Source organism: Rattus norvegicus, chromosome 13, assembly GCF_036323735.1.
Source record: "Rattus norvegicus strain BN/NHsdMcwi chromosome 13, GRCr8, whole genome shotgun sequence".
NCBI lineage: Eukaryota > Metazoa > Chordata > Mammalia > Rodentia > Muridae > Rattus > Rattus norvegicus.
This window is the reverse complement of record NC_086031.1, coordinates 3,267,301-3,294,421: the sequence shown is the minus strand read 5'-3', so window position 1 is coordinate 3,294,421 and position 27,121 is coordinate 3,267,301.

The window sequence follows — 27,121 nt, the reverse complement described above, 5'->3', positions numbered from 1 at the left end:
TTTTATTTACTTATTTATTTATTAGGTATTTATTTATTTTATTTATTTATATTTAACTTTCTGTAAATCTGTGCCTGAATATATTTAATGTCAGAGAACATTAAAAATTTGCATGCAGTAGTGTGTTTGTGTGTGTGTGTGTGTGTGTGTGTGTGAGTGTGTGTGTGTGTAAGGATGCACATACATTTTTAAATATTAAAGTCTGTATATCCTCTTCCTACTTACTATATGGGGCCTGAAGATCATATTTATATCATTAATTTTAGTCACAATTATCTTATTCATTGTGTCATCTCTCTGGTTTCTAGTCAGTGGTGTTTGCCAAAGTCCATCAATGAATAAACAAAGTGTGAGAAAAAATAACTGGCCTGATACCTGGATTTCAATCTGTCTGAATATGAGCAATAAATAGCTAGGCATTTCCCACATTCTAGTCCCCAAAAAACTGCAGATCATGTGTGTCATCTTAAGCTAAGAAATTTATAGGAACTGGGGTGCCAACAGAAAATGGATCCTTATACCACATGTGGTATTTTTCTTGTGTTTCTGTGCTTACTTGGTTGATTGCTTTTCAATAAAAATCTAGAAACTAAAATAATTTTTGGTCTTATTTTAGGAATTTTTTTTTCCTTTTTTTCTATTTTGAACATCACTAAGATGGTTGATTCTCCTCTGTGAGATTCACTCAGATCTGAACAGTTTCTTGGCATCATTTTATAAATTAATAAATCAGTCTACAGATATTTCTCAGCCCTTAACCTTGGCTTACTCTAGGATCACCTGGTAATTTCTTCCCCATTTCATTCACATCCTTCTGCTACAGACTATCTCAGTTGTTAGTTGTTCCAAGTGTGGTCCAGGAGTTATTGTAGGTAAAGAGATTCCCAAATGAACATTGATCTCTATAGAGGAAGGAGCAGCACGATGAAGGTGTAAAATAGGAAAGAGGTGCAGGAAAAGGAGAAAAACTCACTCTGCCTCCAACAACATAAGTGGATATCCAGAAAGCACATGCTCACATAAATGATTCCAAATCTGACTGCATAGACGTGCCACAAAATGCAGTGAACATAGAATTTTCAAGTCCCTAAAATAAAATCTGTGGCAGGTTAAAATTTTTTTGAGATGTGAATGAACCCTGTTAGTTGGAGAGCAGAGATGATTTGAATAAATCATCTTATTTTTAAATATGATTTTCCTTTCTTGCTTAGTAGTAGGATGTAGTTGATTTCCTCTGGTCTGTTCAGTGTCTATAGACAACAGGCAAATAACACAGTGATTATTGAGCCTTAGACTATTATACCCCAAATATGATGTTCTGACCTGCTGAGATAGAAAAATAACCCCCAAATCCAAATCCCTCTGATATTCTTCCTTGTGTTCACCATCCACCTGACATATTCATAATTTTTTATTCTTTTTCTGTTTGTAAACTATGTATAAAATCTGGGATTCAGGGTTTTGGAAGATAGCTCAGATGGAAATTAATTACTCTATAAGCATGAGAAACAGTATTCAGATGCTCAATGTACAAATGCCCAAGACAACACTGGGTACCTGGACAATCACAGCTGATGGGTAATGGTCCTAATGAACAGTGCAAAAATGCCTGGTCCAGTATTGGGTGGCTGTAAGTCTCCAGTTGGTGTGAAAAGGTGGTGAGGGTTGTCTGCTTTCTGAGGTCACTGATCTACCTGGTGAACTGGTAACAATCAAGTTCAATAAGAGACCTTGAATTACATTGAGGTGGAGAAGTGACTACAGACAATATCCTACATCTAATTCTCTGTTTTCATTGCCATCTACTTCTATGTAGAGACATCATGAGAAATCTTATTAAAAAGAAGCTGCAATCAGGCTCACTAAGCATTTCAAAAGATTATGTAGTGACCATAAGTTGGGGAGTTTGGTGGCAGGAAAGCAAGCATGGCACTGAAGCAGTAGTAGTTCAGAGACTACTTCCTGATTCCTTGGGAGCAGGCAGAAACAGAGAGAGAGAGAGAGAGAGAGAGAGAGAGAGAGAGAAGGTCAGGGGGGCTCTTGAACCTCAAAGACCACCCTAGTGACATTCCCCATCCAACAAAGTTATACCACCTAATCCTTTCTAAACAGTTCACCCACAAAAGCCCAAGCATTGAAACATATTAGCTTCTGAGGCCATTCTCATTCAAATCACCACACTCTGATTTTCAAATGTATGTGCTCAAATGTTTACTTGCATATGCACTTACCACACACTTGAGTTCATACACTAGAATACCCTTCTACACATATACATAAACAAGAAATATTTAATAATCTCAATTTTCAATGTAAAAGAAAATGAATGCTACATCATTCTGACTTTGGCTTATTTTACGTTATATGATGATGCCTTTTCATGCTTCTGAACACAATAATGGGAAACTATATATGTAAAGGACACCTTTGTTCAGAGTTAAAATCCAGTGCTTACTTTTCTATAACTGTTAATTCCATTCTAGAGAAGAAAGGGCTTGTGTCTAAAGCTATACAGATTCTTTTTGATCAACCGTTTTCATTAAAATAAGCTACAAAGCTACCAACCCATTTCACTTCCCAGCCTGGAGGGAGTATTTAAACTTTAAACATCACTCAATTCATTCTGTATGCTTCACACTATGTTTCTTGTCTATGTTTGCTTTTTAAGTATGTCTGAATATTTTTTTTTAATTTGTCAATTCCAAGTTCATGTCAACAAATGTTCCAAGGACATAGAAGTGCTTAACCTGGTACAGGGTGAACAACAAAATCTATACTAGGGTAACTAAAATGAGAAAGAATACAGAATGTCTAGATTATAAGGAGGGTATGCTTTAACAGAAGAGACTAATGAAGAGAGGGCAATGAAGAAGGCATTTGGTGGATGGAAAGGAAATAAACTTGAAAAACATAGCCCAAATTTAAGGAATAGTGAAAGATAATGGCTACTGACCTTAAACGCTCTAGCAAAAGCAAAGAAAGTCTCAAGACAGGAATTTTTTTTTCTCTGAATTTAGTATCGCATTGGTAACATCAGAATCAAAATCTTTTTTTTTCTTTTTAATAATCTGTTGAAAGTTGGAATTCTCATTTGCTTCCTCCCTTTTATATAAGTGCTTTAAATGTTTTCTATGTAGTAAGGTATTAATTAATGCTTTAAAAACTGTTACTATTATTATTTTTCCTTTTCTATTTTAATGGTAAATTAACTGGAGTGAAGTGAGTGAAGATTTTCTCAAACAAATATGAGAGCCCAAGATTGATTAATAACAGCCCATGTAAAAAAAAGATGCAGTTGTACAAACATCTGTAATCTTAGACCTTCTGTAGTGAGACAGAGGTATGAATGGGAGAGTACCTGAAGTACTGTGCATATGCACCAGCAAATTGACAAAGAAACACTTTACCAACAATAAACATTGGCCAGTGATTAGCAGCATTTAAAATTGTCTTCTGATCTCTGCATTCATACAATGACATGCACATACCCAGATTCACATACATATAATACACACACATACACACACACATACACACACACACACACACACACACACACACACGCATGCGCACGCGTGACCTAGAGAAATATATATTTATCCATTGCTATGTAAAAAATAATTAAGTAAATTTTTAATTTAAAGCAACTGGTTCTACCATCAACTAGAAAATCCAAGCTCTCCTATTCAATCGCAGAAAGCAATTAAACCATTTCTTTGTAATACAAGCTAACTTCAGATAACATGTGATTCTTACCATTGCAAACACATCCTTGATTGATTTAATAAAATTCAATTATGTCCAAAAAATTAAACAAACAAAGATAGATGTCATATAATATGGGTATGGATCAGTGTAGAAACAGATATGGATATGGCATCGCTCAATGCTCTCCTGTTAGACCTCAAGGACTAACAGAAAAAGTCACTGTGAAAGGGTAACAGCACAAAATCAAACTGCCATACATCAGCATGATCAGTTAGAAAATATGTGCAAGTCTTCAGTTGAAGACACCTAATGCATTGACTCCTGAGAAATCCCAATTGCAAAGGAACAGTGAACCACCTTTGGACTGCCCCCAGATGTCTGACAGATTTAAAGCCAGTATAAGTAGTGCTCTTTCCTAATATTAATGTAATACAAATTATGCCACATTTTTCTTCTTTTAGCCCATCTGTTTCAAATCTCTGTTTTTATTCTATTTAACATATCCATCAATTGTGAGACTACATGATTGCTGCAGACATGAGAAAGAAATGGTGACTTTCTATGCTTGGACAGCCTTGTGGTTCAGGTGAGAAATTTCACTCCTACTCTTGCTCTCCTATTCCCCAAGAAGGAAGGATACTTCATTTAAGGCATTCTGCCAGAATTTCAATTGGCAAATAGACCCAGATCATATCTATTTTGGTGAAGACACACTTACATAATGGCAATTTAAATCTTTTTAGATCGTTTATTACTCATTGATCACAATATATATATATATATATATATATATATATATATATATATATATAATCTTCGCATACATATACTAACTTTAAACTCAGTCAGACAGGCTCATTATAAAACAGATGCAATCAAAGAAGCAAACAAAAAACAGACAACAACCTAATGTAACCAAATGAAACTTAACAAAAGCCATGGAAGAACTGTTACATTGAGTTTATCTTTGATTTTAAGGTTTGTTTGTTTGTTTCTCTTTGTTTGCTTTTCAATAGAAAAAATGCCACTCTCTTCTTAAGTTCATATGTTCTAGAAGTCCTAACCTGGGTGACACCACTGAGAATGCTATAAACTGTGAAACATTGATATACATTCAGTGTTGCTGATTCCCTACGTCGCAGTACAAGTAGTTCAACAAAAATCATACTTTAACAGCAATGCCAGGTGGTGGAGTAGAATTGCTCACTATTAATAGATACATCAAGAACACACATCTTCATGCCTCATCTATCTTTTGGAGTATTCTTCTTGTAGTAGTAGTCAGAAGCTTGACTCAAAAAGGTTTTAGCCAACCATTAGCTCTTACTTATTGGCTGCAAATAGCAAAGCTGTTGTTGATTATATAACTTAGGTTGGCACTGACTTAAATCCATTTTCAGGAACCTACTTTTAGTTGGAGATTAAAAACCAATGGGTAGATTAAGCACAGTTCCACTGAGATGTGAACAGGTACTCCAGCATTCAGCTTGGTTTGTTGAGTTTCTGCTTCTCACACTGGGTAAATATTAATCAATCTAACACATATTTTCTATGTCTTTATATTCATCAATATTGTAATGTAATGTTCCAACTGAAGTGTGCTTAAAAGTAGGCTTTTTCCTCTAATTAAAATAACTGAGTATTCAAATTTCCTAGTACATTGTAATTTATGTTGTGATCTATATACAAATATAATTCAGTGACTTGTCAAAATAAAGAAAAATAGGATGGGAACGGGACATGGTCCAATCAATCACTCTTCCCAAGAAAACATAGGGACAAGAATTCTATGCACACAATCTACATCAGAGGACATCATGAGGCCCACCTGCAGCCTCAGTCTTAACACAAGTACAGAGGAAACTGTAAGACTATCTGAATCAGTGAGTCAAAGTGAAGAATATTTGAATAAATGTACTTCATAAAATTATTCAATGTCAACATCTTATTTCCATTTAAATGTGCACACACACAGAGAGAGAGAGAGAGAGAGAGAGAGAGAGAGAGAGAGAGACAGAGACAGAGACAGAGACAGAGAGACAGAGAGACACAGAGAGAGACAGAGAGAGACAGCGAGACAGAGATTGATTTGATTTCAATTTGGACCTAGAGATTGTTTTTAAATATTTAAGTTATGTCTTTGTGTGTGTTTGTGTATGTGTGTGTGTGTGTGTGTGTGTGTGTCTGAAAGAGAGAGAGAGAGAAAGAGAGAGAGAGAGAGAGAGAGAGAGAGAGAGAGAGAGAGAACATGTAATCATAGTGTCCATAGGGACCAGGTTATTCTTCAGAGTTTAAGCCTCCTTATGCGTATCCTGAGGTGTGAACTCAGATCTTTTGCAAGAGCAGAGAACACTCTTACCTATGATGCTATTTGTGAATTCCCAGATATAAAAATTCTTATTGAGCCTTATTTTTTATTTAAAACAAAGAATTAAATTTTACAACCACAATCCTAAAATCTATCCTTAAAGTCAGTTGCTGTGTGCATTTTCTTTGCAATATATACATAAATGTGTTCTGTGGGCTGCCAATGTCTTTTGTAATCTGAACCCTGCCAGCCCCTCACTCTACCTCACACATAACTCTCCTTTCATTCATTTGACTTTACCTTGTCTAAGTAATAAATACTCAACATTCCATGCAAATATTACATATATTCACTCCTATGCTCCTTCCATCTGTCTGAATTTTCATTTAGTGACACGACAATTTTAAATTAGTGACAGGTAGAATATTGAGGTAATTATTATATACAGCAATTTTTATTCATATTTTTGTATTTGATAAAATGAAAGTGTATTTTGTGTGGTGGTTCTCTGAATACTCCTTTTAAAACACAAGGTAAATTTCCATCACAAATAAAGAAATGCACACCCCTATTTATTTTCTTTATTCTCTCAATCAGGTGTGAATAATACAGTGCAGAGTTAAACAGCTGAGATAGAAATTATCCTATTTCCTGCTAATGAGTTTTCAAAGTTTCAGCTTTTCTACTTAAGTAATATTTGCTACCTCTTGCATCCTATGTACCTCCCTCTCCTTACTTGAGAGAATGTTTATATTCAGATGGTATTGTCATAAAACAGATAGACAAAAGGGAAGTGTTGTCCATTAATGTGTCATTATTTTATACACATACTAACATTGTTGAATATGGTAGTTAAAAAAAATAAATTCAACACAAATTAAAAAAAAAGAAATTATCCTATTTCCACTTGTGTTTGTAGTTATAAGAACAGTTGAAATTATTAAATAATATTGCAACCTGTTCATTGTTCAAGAAAAAGAAAACTAATGTTCATTGTAATTACAGAATTCTGGATATTGTTGCTCTTTGTATATTTCTGGTGTGTGTTTGTGGGATGGTTGGTTGTGTGTGGGTTGTGGTGTGTATGTGTGTGTGTGTGTGTGTGTGTGTGTGTGTGTGTGTGCATTCTGGGGCACATTTCACAAGTTGGCTTGGGCATATGAAGACCTGAGACTAGTAATAGTTACTATTCTTCAAAAAAATCCATTTTAATCTCTTAGACAAGATCAGTCTCTCATAGTTTCAGCTAAATTAGCTAGCCATAAAGCCCCAGGGGTCCTCCTCTCTTTCTCCCCTAAACACTGGCATCAAGCTTGTTCTTCTGTTCCTGACTTTTTACCTGTGTGCTTAGTGTAATCAAGAACATAAGCAACAGAAACCAAGGCTACTTATCATCACCAGAACCCTGTTCTCCACACCACAGCATGCTCTGAACAGCCCAACACATAGGAAAGGAAGATTAGAATGGAAAACCACATCGGATGATGATGATGATGATGATGATGATGATGATGATGATGATGGTGGTGGTGGTGGTGGTGGTGGTGGTGGTGGTGGCGGCGGCGGCGGTGGTGGTGGTGGAAGATAAACAATGCTCTAACTTGGTCAAGGAAGAAATATAGAAAGAAATAAAAGACTTTTCCAATTTAATGAAAATGAAGGCACAACATATCAAAATATGTGAGACACAATAGAAGAAGTGCTGAGATGAAAACTCATATCTATGAGTTCCTCCAAAATGAAATTGGAAAAAACATACTTTAACAACTTGATAGCACACCTGAAAGCTCTAGAACAAAAAGAAGCAAATATACACAAGAGGAATAGTCAGCAAGAAATAATCAAACTCAGGGCTCAAATAAACCAAATAGAAACAAATAGAACTATACAAAGAATCATCACTACCAGGAGGTAGTTCTTTCAGAAAATCAACAAGATGATAAAACCTTAAATAGACTAAAAAGAGGGCACAGCGACAGTATCCAAATTGAGATAATCAGAATGGAAATGGGAGACATAACAACAGAACCAAGGAAATAAAAAGAAAATCAGACCCTACTATACAGTGTATAATCAAAAAAACTGGACAATCTGAATGAAATGAACATTAGTTTTTTCAGCATGATAGAAGGTATCAAAGTTAAATCAGGATCAAATAAACCATCTAAACAGTCACATAAACCCTAAAAACTGAAGCAGTCATTAAAGGTCCCTCAAGCAGAGAGCCCGTGGGCAGCACCCTACAAGCGAACCTGAGCCTCGGGACCACAGGTAAGACCAAATTTTCTGCTGCAAGAAAGCTGCCTGGTGAGCTTGGGACACACGGAAGCAGAATTTCTCTAGGACTGGGCACGTTCTGTGTTTACCGGAAGTCCCACACCCACGGATCCCGGCCCGCAGCAGCTCTCTGCTCCCAGACCCGGTGAGAGAGAGACCCAACCGCCTGGTCAGGTGGGCACTCCTGAGGCTGCAGAGCGGAAGAGACCACCAACTCTGCTCACCCCTGCCCACATCCCTGGCCCAAGAGGAAACTGTATAAGGCCTCTGGGCTCCCGTGGGGGAGGGCCCAGGAGCAGCAGGACCCCTGCCTGAGACACCGCAGGAACCTGAAAGAAACAGACCGATAAACAGTTCTCTGCACCCAAATCCCGTGGGAGGGAGAGCTAAACCTTCAGAGAGGCAGACAAGCCTGGGAAACCAGAAAAGACTGCTCCCTGCACACACATCTCGGACGCCAGAGGAAAAAGCCAAAGACCATCTGGAACCCTGGTGCACTGAAGCTCCCGGAAGGGGCGGCACAGGACTTCCTGGTTGCTGCCGCTACAGAGAGCCCGTGGGCAGCACCCCACGAGCGAACTTGAGCCTCAGGACCACAGGTAAGACCAAATTTTCTGCTGCAAGAAAGCTGCCTGGTGAACTCAAGACACAGGCCCACAGGAACAGCTGAAGACCTGTAGAGAGGAAAAACTACACGCTGGAAAGCAGAACACTCTGTCCCCATAACTGACTGAAAGAGAGGAAAACAGGTCTACAGCACTCCTGACACACAGGCTTATAGGACAGTCTAGCCACTGTCAGAAATAGCAGAACAAAGTAACACTAGAGATAATCTGATGGCGAGAGGCAAGCGCAGAAACCCAAGCAACAGAAACCAAGACTACATGGCACCATCGGAGCCCAATTCTCCCATCAAAACAAACATGGAATATCCAAACACACCAGAAAAGCAAGATCTATTTTCAAAATCATATTTTATCATGATGCTGGAGGACTTCAAGAAAGACATGAAGAACTCCCTTAGAGAACAAATAGAAGCCTACAGAGAGGAATCGCAAAAATGCCTGAAAGAATCGCAAAAGTGCCTGAAAGAATTCCAGGAAAACATAAATAAACAAGTAGAAGCCCATAGAGAGGAGACACAAAAATCCCTGAAAGAATTCCAGGAAAACACAATCAGACAGTTGAAGGAATTAAAAATGGAAATAGAAGCAATCAAGAAAGAACACATGGAAACAACCCTGGATATAGAAAACCAAAAGAAGAGACAAGGAGCTGTAGATACAAGCTTCACCAACAGAATACAAGAGATGGAAGAGAGAATCTCAGGAGCAGAAGATTCCATAGAAATCATTGACTCAACTGTCAAAGATAATGTAAAGCGGAAAAAGCTACTGGTCCAAAACATACAGGAAATCCAGGACTCAATGAGAAGATCAAACCTAAGGATAATAGATATAGAAGAGAGTGAAGACTCCCAGGTCAAAGGACCAGTAAATATCTTCAAAAAAATCATAGAAGAAAACTTCCCTAACCTAAAAAAAGAGATACCCATAGACATACAAGAAGCCTACAGAACTCCAAATAGATTGGACCAGAAAAGAAACACCTCCCGTCACATAATTGTCAAAACACCAAACGCACAAAATAAAGAATGAATATTAAAAGCAGTAAGGGAAAAAGGTCAAGTAACATATAAAGGGAGACCTATCAGAATCACACCAGACTTCTCCCAGAAAATATGAAGGCTAGAAGATCCTGGACTGATGTCATACAGACCCTAAGAGAACACAAATGCCAACCCAGGTTATTGTATCCAGCAAAACTCTCAATTAACATTGATGGAGAAACCAAGATATTCCATGACAAAACCAAATTTACACAATATCTTTCTACAAATCCAGCACTACAAAGAATAATAAATGGTAAAGCCCAACATAAGGAGGCAAGTTACACCCCAGAAAAAATAAGAAACTACTTGTCTTGGCAAAAAAACAAAGAAAAAAAAAAGCACACAAACATAACCTCACATCCAAATATGAATATAACAGGAAGCAACAATCACTATTCCTTAATATCTCTCAACATCAATGGCCTCAACTCCCCAATAAAAAGACAAAGATTAATAAACTGGATACACAACGAGGACCCTGCATTCTGCTTCCTAAGGAAACACACCTCAGAGACAAAGGGAGACACTACCTCAGAGTGAAAGGCTGGAAAACAACTTTCCAAGGAAATGATAGGAAGAAGCAAGCTGGAGTAGCCATTCTAATATCAAATAAAATCAATTTTCAACTAAAAGTCATCAAAAAAGATAAGGAAGGGCACTTCATATTCATCAAAGGAAAAATCCACCAAGATGAACTCTCAATCCTAAATATCTATGCCCCAAATACAAGGGCACCTACATACGTAAAAGAAACCTTATTAAAGCTCAAAACACACATTGCACCTCACACAATAATAGTGGGAGATTTCAACACACCACTCTCATCAATGGACAGATTATGGAAACAGAAATTAAACAGTGATGTCGACAGACTAAGAGAAGTCATGAGCCAAATGGACTTAACGGATATTTATAGAACATTCTATCCTAAAGCAAAAGGATATACCTTCTTCTCAGCTCCTCATGGTACTTTCTCCAAAATTGACCATATAATTGGTCAAAAAACGGGACTCAACAGGTACAGAAAGATAGAAATAATCCCATGCGTGCTATCGGCCCACCACGGCCTAAAACTGGTCTTCAATAACAATAAGGGAAGAATGCCCACATATACGTGGAAATTGAACAATGCTCTACTCAATGATAACCTGGTCAAGGAAGAAATAAAGAAAGAAATTAAAAACTTTTTAGAATTTAATGAAAATGAAGATACAACATACCCAAACTTATGGGACACAATGAAAGCTGTGCTAAGAGGAAAACTCATAGCGCTGAGTGCCTGCAGAAAGAAACAGGAAAGAGCATATGTCAGCAGCTTGACAGCACACCTAAAAGCTCTAGAACAAAAAGAAGCAAACACACCCAGTAGGAGTAGAAGGCAGGAAATAATCAAACTCAGAGCTGAAATCAACCAAGTAGAAACAAAAAGGACCATAGAAAGAATCAACAGAACCAAAAGTTGGTTCTTTGAGAAAATCAACAAGATAGATAAACCCTTAGCCAGACTAATGAGAGGACACAGAGAGTGCGTCCAAATTAACAAAATCAGAAATGAAAAGGGAGACATAACTACAGATTCGGAGGAAATTCAAAAAATCATCAGATCTTACTATAAAAACCTATATTCAACAAAATTTGAAAATCTTCAAGAAATGGACAATTTCCTAGACAGATACCAGGTATCGAAGTTAAATCAGGAACAGATAAACCAGTTAAACAACCCCATAACTACTAAGGAAATAGAAGCAGTCATTAAAGGTCTCCCAACCAAAAAGAGCCCAGATCCAGACGGGTTTAGTGCAGAATTCTATCAAACCTTCATAGAAGACCTCATACCAATATTATCCAAACTATTCCACAAAATTGAAACAGATGGAGCACTACCGAATTCCTTCTACGAAGCCACAATTACTCTTATACATAAACCACACAAAGACACAACAAAGAAAGAGAACTTCAGACCAATTTCCCTTATGAATATCGACGCAAAAATACTCAATAAAATTCTGGCAAACCGAATTCAAGAGCACATCAAAACAATCATCCACCATGATCAAGTAGGCTTCATCCCAGGCATGCAGGGATGGTTTAATATACGGAAAACCATCAACGTGATCCATTATATAAACAAACTGAAAGAACAAAACCACATGATCATTTCATTAGATGCTGAGAAAGCATTTGACAAAATTCAACACCCCTTCATGATAAAAGTCCTGGAAAGAATAGGAATTCAAGGCCCATACCTAAACTTAATAAAAGCCATATACAGCAAACCAGTTGCTAACATTAAACTAAATGGAGAGAAACTTGAAGCAATCCCACTAAAATCAGGGACTAGACAAGGCTGCCCACTCTCTCCCTACTTATTCAATATAGTTCTTGAAGTTCTAGCCAGAGCAATCAGACAACAAAAGGAGATCAAGGGGATACAGATCAGAAAAGAAGAGGTCAAAATATCACTATTTGCAGATGACATGATAGTATATTTAAGTGATCCCAAAAGTTCCACTAGAGAACTACTAAAGCTGATAAACAACTTCAGCAAAGTGGCTGGGTATAAAATTAACTCAAATAAATCAGTTGCATTCCTCTATACAAAAGAGAAACAAGCCGAGAATGAAATTAGGGAAACGACACCCTTCATAATAGACCCAAATAATATAAAGTACCTCGGTGTGACTTTAACCAAGCAAGTAAAAGATCCGTACAATAAGAACTTCAAGACACTGAGGAAAGAAATTGAAGAAGACCTCAGAAGATGGAAAGATCCCCCATGCTCATGGATTGGCAGGATTAATATAGTAAAAATGGCCATTTTACCAAAAGCAATCTACAGATTCAATGCAATCCCCATCAAAATACCAATCCAATTCTTCAAAGAGTTAGACAGAACAATTTGCAAATTCATCTGGAATAACAAAAAACCCAGGATAGCTAAAGCTATCCTCAACAATAAAAGGACTTCAGGGGGAATCACTATCCCTGAACTCAAGCAGTATTACAGAGCAATAGTGATAAAAAGTGCATGGTATTGGTACAGAGACAGACAGATAGACCAATGGAATAGAATTGAAGACCCAGAAATGAACCCACACACCTATGGTCACTTGATTTTTGACAAAGGAGCCAAAACCATCCAATGGAAAAAAGATAGCATTTTCAGCAAATGGTGCTGGTTCAACTGGAGGGCAACATGTAGAAGAATGCAGATCGATCCATGCTTATCACCCTGTACAAAGCTTAAGTCCAAGTGGATCAAGGACCTCCACATCAAACCAGGTACACTCACACTAATAGAAGAAAAACTAGGGAAGCATCTGGAACACATAGGCACTGGAAAAAATTTCCTGAACAAAACACCAATGGCTTATGCTCTAAGATCAAGAATCAACAAATGGGATCTCATAAAACTGCAAAGCTTCTGTAAGGCAAAGGACACTGTGGTTAGGACAAAACGGCAACCAACAGATTGGGAAAAGATCTTTACCAATCCTACAACAGATAGAGGCCTTATATCCAAAATATACAAAGAACTCAAGAAGTTAGACTGCAGGGAAACAAATAACCCTATTAAAAAGTGGGGTTCAGAGCTAAACAAAGAATTCACAGCTGATGAATGCCGAATGGCTGAGAACCACCTAAAGAAATGTTCAACATCTTTAGTCATAAGGGAAATGCAAATCAAAACAACCCTGAGATTTCACCTCACACCAGTGAGAATGGCTAAGATCAAAAACTCAGGTGACAGCAGATGCTGGCGAGTATGTGGAGAAAGATGAACACTCCTCCATTGTTGGTGGGATTGCAGACTGGTAAAACCATTCTGGAAATCAGTCTGGAGGTTCCTCAGAAAATTGGACATTGAACTGCCTGAGGATCCAGCTATACCTCTCTTGGGCATATACCCAAAAGATGCCTCAACATATAAAAGAGACACGTGCTCCACTATGTTCATCGCAGCCTTATTTATAATAGCCAGAACCTGGAAAGGACCCAGATGCCCTTCAACAGAGGAATGGATACAGAAAATGTGGTACATCTACACAATGGAATATTACTCAGCTATCAAAAACAACGAGTTTATGAAATTCGTAGGCAAATGGTTGGAACTGGAAAATATCATCCTGAGTGAGCTAACCCAATCACAGAAAGACATACATGGTATGCACTCATTGATAAGTGGCTATTAGCCCAAATGCTTGAATTATCCTGGATCCCTAGAACAAACGAAACTCAAGACGGATGATCAAAATGTGAATGCTTCACTCCTTCTTTAAATGAGGAAAAAGAATACCCTTGGCAGGGAAGGGAGAGGCAAAGATTAAAACAGAGACTGAAGGAACACCCATTCAGAGCCTGCCGCACATGTGGCCCATACATATACAGCCACCCAATTAGACAGGATGGATGAAGCAAAGAAGTGCAGACCGACAGGACCGGATGTAGATCGCTCCTGAGAGACACAGCCAGAATACAGCAAATACAGAGGCGAATGCCAGCAGCAAACCACTGAACTGAGAATAGGTCCCCTGTTGAAGGAATCAGAGAAAGAACTGGAAGAGCTTGAACAGGCTCGAGACCCCAAAAGTACAACAATGCCAAGCAACCAGAGCTTCCAGGGACTAAGCCACTACCTAAAGACTATACATGGACTGACCCTGGACTCTGACCCCATAGGTAGCAATGAATATCCTAGTAAGAGCACCAGTGGAAGGGGAAGCCCTGTGTCCTGCTAAGATTGAACCCCCAGTGAACTAGTCTATGGGGGGAGGGCGGCAATGGGGGGAGGGTTGGGAGGGGAACACCCATAAGGAAGGGGAGGGGGGAGGGGGATGTTTCCCCGGAAACCGGGAAAGGGAATAACACTCGAAATGTATATAAGAAATACTCAAGTTAATAAAAAATAAAAAAAAGTCCCTCAAAAAAAAAAAAAAAACCACAGGATCAGATGGGTTTAGTGCAGAATTTAATAAGACCTTCAAAGAAGAGCTAATACCAAAATTATTCATACTATTCCAAAAAATATGAACAGAAGAAACACTACACAATTCCTTACATAAAGCCATGATAATGCTTATGGCTAAACAACATAAAGACCATACACAGAAAGATAATATCAGAACAATTTCCCTCATGAATAACAATGCAAAAGTATTCAATAATATTCTCACAAATTGAATCCAATACCACATCAAAACTATCATTCATTTTGATCATGTACACTTCATCCAAGGGATACAGCAATGGTTCAATATATGGAAATCCATCAATGTAGAAACAAACTCAGAATGAAAAAAAAACTCATTATCATCTCATTAGATGCTGTGAAAGCATTTGACAAAATTGCATAGCCTTTCATTGAAAGATAAAAGTCATGGAAATATAAGGAATTCAAGGCCCAGACCTAAATATATTAAAAGCAATATACAGCAAACCAGTAGACAACATGAAACTAAATGGAGAGAAAGTTGAAGCAATCCAATTAAAATCTGGGACTAGACAAGTTTGCCCAATCTCTCTCTACCTATTCAATATAGTACATGAAGTACTAGTCAGAGCAATTAGACTTCAAAAGAGATCAAAGTGATACAGATTGGAAAGAAAGAAGTAAAAATATCACTATTTCCACATGGTATGATAGTATAGTTAAGTAACTCCATAACTCCACCAGAGAATTTCTCCAGCTAAGAAACAACCTGAGCAAAGAACTACTTATGCAAATGGATCAAACCAGAAAATACTATCACAAATGAGGTAACCCAACCCAAGAGAACACAGAAGGCATGCAGTTACTTACAAGAGAATATTAGCCCAAAAGGACAGATATAAAATTAGTCAAAAAATCACTAGCCTTCCTCTACTAAAAGGATAAACATGCTGAGAAAGAAATTAGGGACATGGCACCCTTCACAACGGTCACAAATATTATAAAACCCCTAGTGTGACTCTAACCAAGCAAGTAAAAATATCTGTATGTCAAGAACTTCAAATCCCTGAAGAAGGAAACCAAAGAAGACCTCAGCAGATGGAAATATCTCCCATGCTCATGAATTGGCAGGATAAATATAGTAAAAATGGCCATGTTGACAATGGGGAATCACCATCATTGACCTGTATTACAGAGCAATCATTTTAAAAACAACATGGTCTTGGTACAGAAACAGGCAGGTATTCCAATGAAAATGAATTGAAGGCCCAGAAATGAACCCACACCTCTGTGGTCACTTGATATTTGACAAAGGAGCAAAAACAAACCAATGGAAAAAATATAGCATTTTCAACAAATGGTTCTGGTTCAACTGGAGGTCAGCTTGTAGAAGAATGCAAATTGATCTATTCTTATCTCCTTGTACAAAGTGCAAGTCCAAGTGGATTAAGAACCTCCACATAAAACCAGATACACTCAAACTAGTAGTAAAGTAAGTGGGGAAGAAACTCAAACACACAGGTATTGAAGAAAATTTCCTGAATAGATCACCATTGGATTATGGTCTAAGAACAAGAATCAATAAATGGACCTCATAAAATTGCAAAATTTTGGTAAGACAAAGGACACTGTCAATAGGAAAAAACCACAACCAACAGATTGGGAAACAATATTTACCAATCCTACATCTGATAGAATGCTATTATCTAATATATAAAAAGATCTCAATAAGTAGAATCCAGAGAAGCAAATAATCTTATTTAAAAAGTGGTATACCAAACTAAACAAAGAATTGTCTACTGAGGAATATTGAATGGCCAAGAAGCTCCCAAAGAATTCTTCAACATACTTATTCATCAGGAAAATGCAAATCTAAATATCCCTGAAATTCTACCCACCACCATTTAGACTGGCTAAATTCAAAAACTCAAGTGAGAGAAGATGCTGTTGAGGACGTGGAGAAAGTGAATACTCCTACATTGTTGATGGGATTGCAAGCTGTTACACTTTAGAAATCAGTGTGTCAGTAGGTGGGTGGGAGAAGAAGGGAGAGAGGGAGTATAGGAGGGGAGACTGGAAAAAAGATAACATTTAAATGTAAATACATAAACTATCCAAAAAAGTTTTTAAAAAATCTAGTTATCAAAATATTGTCTATATTTATATAGTTGATGATTATTTTATGAAGGTAATTGATCTGAAGCAAATCCCTTAAAAATGGATAGCCATAAAAGACATTAATAGATAGTAATGGTGGAAAATATAGCACATATTAAGTAAACTCAAGCTTATCAAGCAAGTCCTAAAATTAATTTTAGGGTTTGTGCAATGGTTCTTCATGTAAGGAAGGTAATAATTTTAATAATAAAATACAAATAATAGGTCCCAGTTTTCTTTATTTTGCCCTTATAAAGACCCAAAGCAAGAAAGGATTCGTTTTATTTTATAGGTTACAATCTATCACTCTGGCATGCCAAAGCAAGAATTCTACACACATACCTGAAGATAGGAACTAAAACACAAGTCATAAAAGAGTATAACTTATTAGCTTTGACACTTGGCTTGCTCTGCTGACTTCTTACACATCCAGGATCACATACCCAGGGGTAGCAACACACACAATTGCCTGAATCACCTCCAGATTAAGACTCAATCGAGAAATAACCCAATAGACTTACTCAGAGGTCAGTAAAATGGCAGCAGTTCTGTAGTAGAGATTCTATTTTTTTCAGATATTTGAAGGTTTTGTCCAGTTGACAAAGTTGTATCACATAAAATATTTTTGGATGTTTATTGATATGTTAATAAGTGAATTCTCAGACCTCCTTTGATGAAGTAGAATGTGGACATAAAAAATGTTGGCACTAACAAACATATTTCTGATGAATCAGCCTACCTATACACTTTTGTAAAACATAAATGGAAATAATCTAACAAGATCTGTATAAAATAAACATGGAAATGAATATATAATTTTAAAAGAATGTAGAAATAACATTAAAAAGTTATATCTGTCAGATAATAGGATTTTAATGAAAATATTTTAATATAGCCAGGTAATTTTTGCGAATTGTTTTTCTTTGAAATTGCAATAACATGTTGCTCATTAAATCATCAAATATCTATTTCAGTTGCAGAAAACAATACATGTGGGTATAGCTTAATGGTTTACATATTAATTTTTTCATTTCAGTCTAATGATCAGGAAGAACAAGTTTTATATGCATGTCATTATCTTCCTCAACTTAGTTCATCAGATAAATAGTCAGTGTCATTATACTCTTTGTTCATCTAGGGAGGAAATCATTAAGTTCAAGAGGAAGCAAAATTCTTCTCCAGACAATTAAGTCCGATTTTTATTTTTATTGTCTGATAAATTGATTTAGAAGGTCATAGAATAATGTAGTAAAAAAATTGATGACTACACAAAGTCAGTATCTCAGCACTTCAGGAGACAAAAATAATTTCAATAAAAACAATTATAATAAATTCACTGGAAAGGAAAAAAAAGTACAAGTATGTTCAGCTGACAGTTTTCCACTGGGTTTAAGAAAGTATGGCCACTGAGTGGGCATTCCCATCTGGTCTAGGCTTTATTTGGTTGGGATATTCTTAATAACTGCTTCTATTTATTTAGGGGTTATGGGACTGTGTAAATGGTTGATCTGGTCCTGATTTAACTTTGGTACCTGGTATGTGTCTAGGAAATTGTCCATTTCATCCAGATTTTACAGTTTTGTTAAAGATAGGCTTTTGTATTAGGATCTGGTGTTTTTTTTTTCAATTTCCTCAGATTTTTGTGTTTTGTCCCACCTTTCATTTCTGATTTTATTAATTTGGATACTTTCTCTGAGCCTTCTGGTTAGTCTGGCTAAGGGTTTATCTAGTTGATTTTCTGTTCCTAGATTTTACTCTGATCTATTTTCAATAATTTTTCCTGACTTAATTGTGGAACTGTGTTGAGGATCTATCTATTGGATCTGGGTATTCTTATAACTAGAGGTAGGTGTTTTAATTTTTGCTCTTCTATCCTAACATGAGAAATATTTGTATAAAATGTGTGCTTTCAAGTCTTGTTGCTTAGCTTGCAAATCACCAATTCTCTTACTTGATTCCCTTGTTTTTCTTGTTTCTGACCTCTTCTCAGCTCTGTGGTACGACACTTATTCTACTAATGTCAACCTTTTACTCAGGCTTAATGATTAATTATTTCATGTGATATTTCCTAATATGAAACTTAAAATTTGTTGGAAAATTATAATTCATCTTTGGCAAACACTTAACATAGTCATATTATTTCTCTGTGTCTCTGCAAGAGAAAAATTAGACATATTAAGCTATTCTTTTGTGTTTCTCTACCTGCAGTGAATTCTCCAGACTTGTAGAGTGATTCATTTAAAAATAAATGGAGTGACAAAAGAACTCAACCTTCGATCTTCTCTCAGTGGCCTTCTATCTATAGTTGGCTCTCTAAGATTTCCAGTTACTGAATGTGTACAATTTCTTAGGTGAGGTATAGTACTAAGTTTTTGATACTATGATGGCATAACCTGAGTAACAGTAATTTTGGGAAGAAAGATAAAGAAGGAATATAGTCCATCACAAGGAAGAAGGTCACAACACATCACAACAGGATGTGAGATTGGCCAATCACATTTTCCAGATATTGAAGGAGAGAGAGAAAAAAACAGTAGATTTCTGAATCCATAACCAATAATATACATAGTATGAGAAAGCTATTCCTAATAAATAGTCCATCAATTTCTCATACAATAACTCCACCTCAGACCAAGTGCTCAAACTGGCTCAAAGAGCCAGTGAAGGACATTTCATAATGAAAAGTACATTTCCACAGTGGTATATAGCCCTGGATCTTGGAAGTAACCATGATAGGAAACACACAGGTTTTCATATAGACATACTCACTAAAGAGTCTAGCCCTATCACATTTGATTAAGACTTCCTGAAGAAAATACTTAATATGCAAATAATATGCCTCAAGGATTTAATAAGATTATAAGATATCATGTACTGGAAGTTCATTGCATTCCTGTAGAATATATGAGTGTACAATATGCATGCAATCCATGCTAACTACTTTTGAATGGCTGTTAAGTGTATAAGGACCCACACTCATGAGGGAACTGCATTATTCCCACTGAGAGATGATCCTCGGGCAAAGAGGTAAACTGAAATATAAAAAGGCCAACAAATTGCTCTTGAAAACTATCATACTCTCTTTGACACAAAGTTGTGTAGAGCCCTAAAATGGCATAAACTCACTCTATCAAAAGACACTAGCTTAAAAAAATGTGAAGGCAGAAAAACTAAAAACTACTAACTTGAATTTGCACTACATATCAGTATAAACCCCATAAGAGAGAAGGCATTTAATATATTGACAAAAATTATTTTGTCACATTTTCCTCACATTTTTTCTATACTCTATGTTTAGCCTTTGCATTTAGCTTGACTACATTTGAATATGAATAATCAGCAGCAGGGAAACAGAATTTTCTTTTAAGCTGATGTTTCCTGGATTTACAATCATCTAAGCTTGACAAAATTTCACATATATGTGCTTTTTAATTTTGTGTGAAATTAACATAACACATTTTCTTTTACTTCTTCAAACAACATGGTCTAGAGTCTGGAGAGATACTTAAATGGTTAAGAGCAATTCCTGGACCTCCCAGTGTAGGGGAAAATCAGGGAGGAGGGAAGGGTTGTGTGGTCGGGTAGGGCGAATGGGATAACCTTTGAAATGTAAAAAAATATCCAATTAAAACAAATGAGAAATTCCTGCTATGGAAACCCTGGGTTCATTTCTCAGCATCCACATGAGGGTGATTGCAGCCAGTACACTATGTCACCTCACATTTCATACACAATACCAATAGTACAATTCCGTTATGACGTCTTTTGATTGCCCAGATGATGTTAATGATTTGTTTTCAATACATATCGAAATAAGTAACACACGAGCGATATTGTGCAGTAAGTAATAGTATTGACTTTGCAATCATGTAGACCTAAATCCAAATCTCCAGAACTCAAGTAAAATGCTGTACATGGACCTGCATACCTGTAACCCCAGGGGGATGAGGAATAGATAGCCAGATCCAAGTGTTCTCTTGCCAGTCTAGCTAAAATAATAAGCTTCTGGTTCTGTGTAAAAGACTGCCTTACAACAGTAGTCTTGCCAATGATTGTGGGAGAGTCTTCCTATCCTGCCATGATTTCTGCATATGTGTACATAGGCACATATCTCCACACATTAACAGGAATCAATCTCTCTCTCTCTCTCTCTCTCTCTCTCTCTCTCTCTCTCTCACTCTCACTCTCTCTCTCTCTCTTCCTCAGACACACACACACACACACACACACACACACACACACACTCTCACACTTTCATTGAGTACACATGTATACATCACACTCAAGGACACATACACAAAAATTATCCTTTAAATGATTAAATTTTGAATAAATAAACAGGGCCCCAAGTAAATGAGATTCTGGTTTTTAAAAGTTCCTAGAGTATCCTATAGGATTACATTTCAAATTTTATATGTTTGTGGCAGTGACCCATTATTAGTTAAAAATAACATAATATAATGCTATAATAAACCATTATTTAGCTGAGAATTAGCATAACCCTCTTTTGTTACTGAGTTTATTTTCTAAATTAACCTTACTACTTTGTACATACTGTGCTTTAGAATCATCCTATAGATGCCAAGCTTTCTTTCCCTTTGATATTTGCTCAAAATAATTCCTCTGCAAATATATTTATCATGTATCTTCCTACCATCTATCTATTAATCTATACCTACATAAAATCTATCTTTCTATCTAATCTACCAATTGTCTATCCATTTATTTACCTATCACCTATAGTTTCTTGTAATATCTATTTACCATCTATATTCTATTCATTGATATACAATTTATTTATAATTATCATCAGTTTACCTCCCTAGCATTGATATACCTTCGATATACCTATTATATATCTATCATTTACTATTTTTCTGTTATCTGACATTCTATCTATCATCTATGTACCATTTACCTTTCTATTCATTCAATTAGGTATCAGATGTCTACGTACCATCTATTTACATCAATCTATCTACTACTTATATGCTGACCTCTATGTCTATCATGTTTCACTATGAAATCTAGCGGTCTATCCAGGTATCCATCCATTCATCCATCTCTATGATTTTAAAATACAAAACGGATTCAAGGTAAATTCCCCTCAACTTCCACAAAAGTTAGAATTTTCAGTGATGTAGTATATGATCACCTTGAGGATTTGATACAGTATTGTTGTTGTTATTAGTGAGGAAAATGAATTGGTTATTCATAATATCAGGCAGAAGTGGGGTACATTAAACAAGAAACACATATTTTTTTACACAATCAAAGCCTCAAAAAATAAAAATTAAAAAAAGGCCGATGAAGAGATGATTCTTAGATTCCATGTGTGATTTAGGTTATGGTAATGTCTGGATGTCACGTAAAGTTATGACCTGGCTTCTACTTCTCTAAATTAGTTCAGATAATATTTCTAGCCTGCAACTCTTATTGGTAAAAAATTGTTGGTAACAAACTTAAAAGCATGGGAAAACAAGTCTCCATAAAAGTTATACGGTAGGGGCTCATGGCCAGTGCTATCTACTAGGAGCTTCGGGCTAGGGAGGCAGAGTTGAGTAGAGCAGGCTAGGAGCCAATGCAAATGTATGGTGTTTTTCTTCCAGCATGAGAACCTCAACTTGATACTCCATAAAACGTGAAAAAAATAAAAAGAAGACAAAAATCAAACCTCATTTTCATGAACTTCTAATTAATTACAGTGCTAGACCAATATCTGGGGCTGTCAAGCTAGCCAACCTAGCTGATTTGTCAATTAGAAGCCCATGAGAGACCATGGTGTTAAAAAGTTGGTAATCTTGAGCTGTCCTCTATGCTTCATATATGCCCATGAACCCCTACACATATACAAAGAAACATACATGTGTGCACATATACATACACCCAAATAACTTATTGGCTGGAAAACTTTGTGCTTATAACTCAAATTTGGGATCCTTTATAGAAAGGAATAGAGAAACTGAAGAGTGAAGGAATTAAAAAGTCACCGTTTTGTACATGTGACATATCCCCATAGAGAGAAGGTTTTGTGTTTTTCTATGCAGTTTTAAATTACAATTTATGGCTCTGTGTGTTTTTGTTGTATACTATCTGATTGTAACTCCACCCTTCAATATTGGTTACAGAAACTTAGTTAATATAAGCTGACACCTGGCATCTCATCCCAGGTTTGGCTGGTCGGAGTTCCACAAATTGTGGAGCTTCATTTAGCATATGATGGATGTTGCCTGTGAGCTGCTACCTCAGTATCCTGGTACCAGCCAGTCAGCATTTCCAGTCAATAGCTGCAATTCCATGTACACAGAACCAACCAGTTGAAAGAAGACAGAATTTCCATAAAATTGTGCTGGTTCAACTGGTAGTGAGCATGTAAAAGAATGCAAATTGATCCATTCATATCTTTTTGTACAAAGCTCAAGTCCAAGTGGATCAAGGACCTCTACATAAAACCAGATACATTCAATTTAATAGAAGAAAAAGTGAGTAAGAGACTCAAACACATAGACAGAGGGGGAAATATCTTAAAAAAAACACCAATGGTTCATGCTCTAAGATCAACAATTGACAAATGGGACCTCACAAAATTGAATAGCTTCTGTAAGGCAAACGACAATCTCAACTGGACGAAATAACAAGCAGCAGATTGGAAAAAGATTTTTACCAATCTTGCATCCAATAGAGGGTTAATATCCAATATATACAAAGAAGTTAGATGCCAGAGAACCAAATAACCATTTTAAAAATGGGGTACAGAGTGAAACAAAGAATTTTCAAACAAGAAATATGGAATGGCTGAGAACTACCAAAAGAATGTGCACATCCTTAATCATCAGAGAAAATCAAATCATAATGAAACTGAGATTCCACCTCACACCAATCAGAATGACTAAGGTCAAAAACTCAGGTGACATCAGATGCAGTAGAGGACGTGGAGAAAGAGAAACCCTCCTCCATTCTCGTTGGGATTACAAGTTGGTGCAACCACTCAGAAATCAATCTGGTGGTTCCTCAGAAAATTAGACCTTTGGACCCAGCTATACCACTCCTGGGCATATAGCCAATAGATGTTCCAGCAGGTAACAAGGACACATGCTCCACTGTGTTCATAGCAGTCTTATTTATAATAGCCGAAGCTGCAAACAACCCAGATGCCCATCAACAGAGGAATGGATATAGAAAATGTCATACATTTACACAGTGGAGTACTACTCTATTTAAAACACTGCCTTCATGAAATTCACAGCTAAATGGATGGAATTAGAAAATATCATTTTGAGTGAGGTAACCCAGTCACAAAAGAACACATGTGGTATGTTCTCATTTATAAATGGATATTAGGCATAAATCTTGGAATACCCATGTTCTAACTCATAGAACATATGAAGCCAAAAAAAAAAGAAAGAAAGAAAGAAAGGAAGGAAGGAAGGAAGGAAGAAAGAAAGAAAGAAAGAAAGAAAGAAAGAAAGAAAGAAAGAAAGAAAGAAAGAAAGAAGAGCAAAGTGTAGATATTTCAGTCTTTCTTAAAAGGGGGAACAAAATACTCCCAGGAGAGAGAAAGTGGGAGCAAATTGGGTGGAAGATGGAAGAGGAGGGAAAAAAGGGGGCAGGGACAGGGGCAGGTATGGGAAGAGAAAAAATGATATAGAGAGTGTCAGGATATTGAACAGTGGTGTGTAGCAATGGGGGTTGGGATATGCACCAGAAAGTCCCACATGTCAGGAAATCAAGAGGCTCCTAGGACAAAACTGGGATGAGATTTCCTGAAATGCCAAACAAAGTAGAGGTAAAAGCTGTAGAGCCCATATCCAGAAATTAGACAATGACCTCAGTTGGGGGATGCGTCCACCCACTCATCTCGAAATTTTTAACCCAGAATTGCTCCTGTCTAAAGGATATATGGAGACAAAGTGTAAATCAGAGACTGAAGGAAAGGTCATCCAGAGACTTCCTCATCTGGGTATTCATCACATATACAGACACCAAAACCCAGACACTTTTGCAGATGCCAAAATGTGCTTGCTGAAAAGAGACTGATATTGCTGTTTCCTGAAAGACTTTGCCAGAGTCTGTCAAACTAAGATGTGGATGCTAGCAGCCAACCATTGAACTGAGGAAGTGGACCCCATTGAAGGAGTTAGGGAAAGGACTGAAGGAGCTGAATGGGTCAGGTATCACAATAGGTTGAACAGCAATATCAACCACTCCCCCACCCTGAGCTCCCAGGAACTTAACCACCAACTAAAGAGTATGCATGGAGGGATCCATGACTAACGTTGAATATGTAGCAGAGGATAACCTTAAGTGGCATCAGTGGCAGGAGAGGTCCTTGGTTCTGTGAAGGCTCGGTGCTACACATTATGGGAATGCCAGGGCAGTGAGGTGGAAATGACTTGGTGCTGTAGCACCAACATAGAGGCAGGAGCAGTTGTTTGGGATAGGGATTTTGCAGATTGGAAACTGGGAAATAGAATAATATTTTAAATGTAAATAAATAAAATATGCAATAAAAATAAGTAATTAAACAGAAACTGTGATCTCTTTTTGCTATCGACATATACTATGAAGTCCATCACCTAATTTTATTTTCTGTGGTGATAAAATACACCAACAAAGGTAGCTATATAGACAAATAATTTCAATGGTCAAAATTCAAAGTAGAAGTAATTGTCGTTGATGCTGTCCCAAATTACTCAATCATTCTCATGTTTATAAATGAGTGAAATAAGTATATTTTGTGATACACTTTTACTTCGGGATGAGACAAATAAAAATCCAATCTAAAAATAAAACTGGAGCTTTCAGTCTTTCCTTCTTGAATATTTCTGACCTGCTTGACTTAATCATTACTTTCAAAGCTTTCTATTTGCTTTCTCTTTTTTACGTTTTATCAAATTACTTCATTTTTTTTCTTATGGTTTCCCAACACAGGGGTTATCTATCAATCAATCTATATTTCTATCTGTCTGTCTGTCTATCTATCTATCTATCTATCTATCTATCTATCTATCTATCATCCATCTATCCCCCCACCTATCTATCCAAACAATTATTGATTATCTACCTATCTCTTATATATTTATCATGTATATATATATATCCATTATCTATAATCTATTGAACATCCTACTTATTATTTATTCATCATATGTCTTTAATTTATTCATTGATCAATCTACTTTCTCTTTCTAAAATTCTTCAGTAGAAAGATAAATGGAAGACATTTCTGGTAGTGAGTTCTTATAGTCTTACCCTTGGGTCAATAATGCAAGGAGGAATATGAATATGAGAGCAACTTTGGTTACCTAGTGCACAGTTGGCCAGTTTCAGTGGATCTTTCACCATTCAATTTCCACTCCTTTATAAATGGTGGCATCAGTCTAGTCCAACTTCACTGATTCTATTATTCTACTATGGTGCTCAAAGGTGGGAATAGAGAAATTCTCACTTGCAGTGAGCAAAATCTCATCTATCTAACAGGCCATTAAGACACTTTTTTAAAAAATGAGCCAGATAAAGTCTGACATCCAGAGTGACTGAAAATAATAGAATCTTTCTCATAAAAGTCTATGCATATGGAAAAAGAAAAACAGTAATCTTCCTCTAAACCATTTTGCCATGCTTTTAAAATGAATAATTGAGCAAAACAAGAAAAATACAGTAACGTGATTGGAGTAAGCCTCTGGCCAGATGCGGGGAGCTATCTTTGTAGTAGTGCAACTTCACCATTATATATCTTTGGACTCTTGAACAGGTATCATCCATTTGAAGGCTGATGAAGTGGAGTGACTGAGCTCTCGGCAATATATTAAGCCAAAGGAAGAAGAAAAATCTGTATTAAGTATTTAAAACACGTACGAGCAAAATGCTCAGGATTCTGAACTTCACATTTTAATTCACAACAGCAAGTACAGCTGTGTACTTCACACAGTGCAAAGTCTCAGGAAGGGTATATTAATTAAGTCATTATGCCCTGAGAGATAGGTATAATTATGAAGCTTTTCAGCATACTATTTTAAGGTCCCAAAAATCAGTAAGATAAATATTGGGATTTGTGATTTTTCTTTCT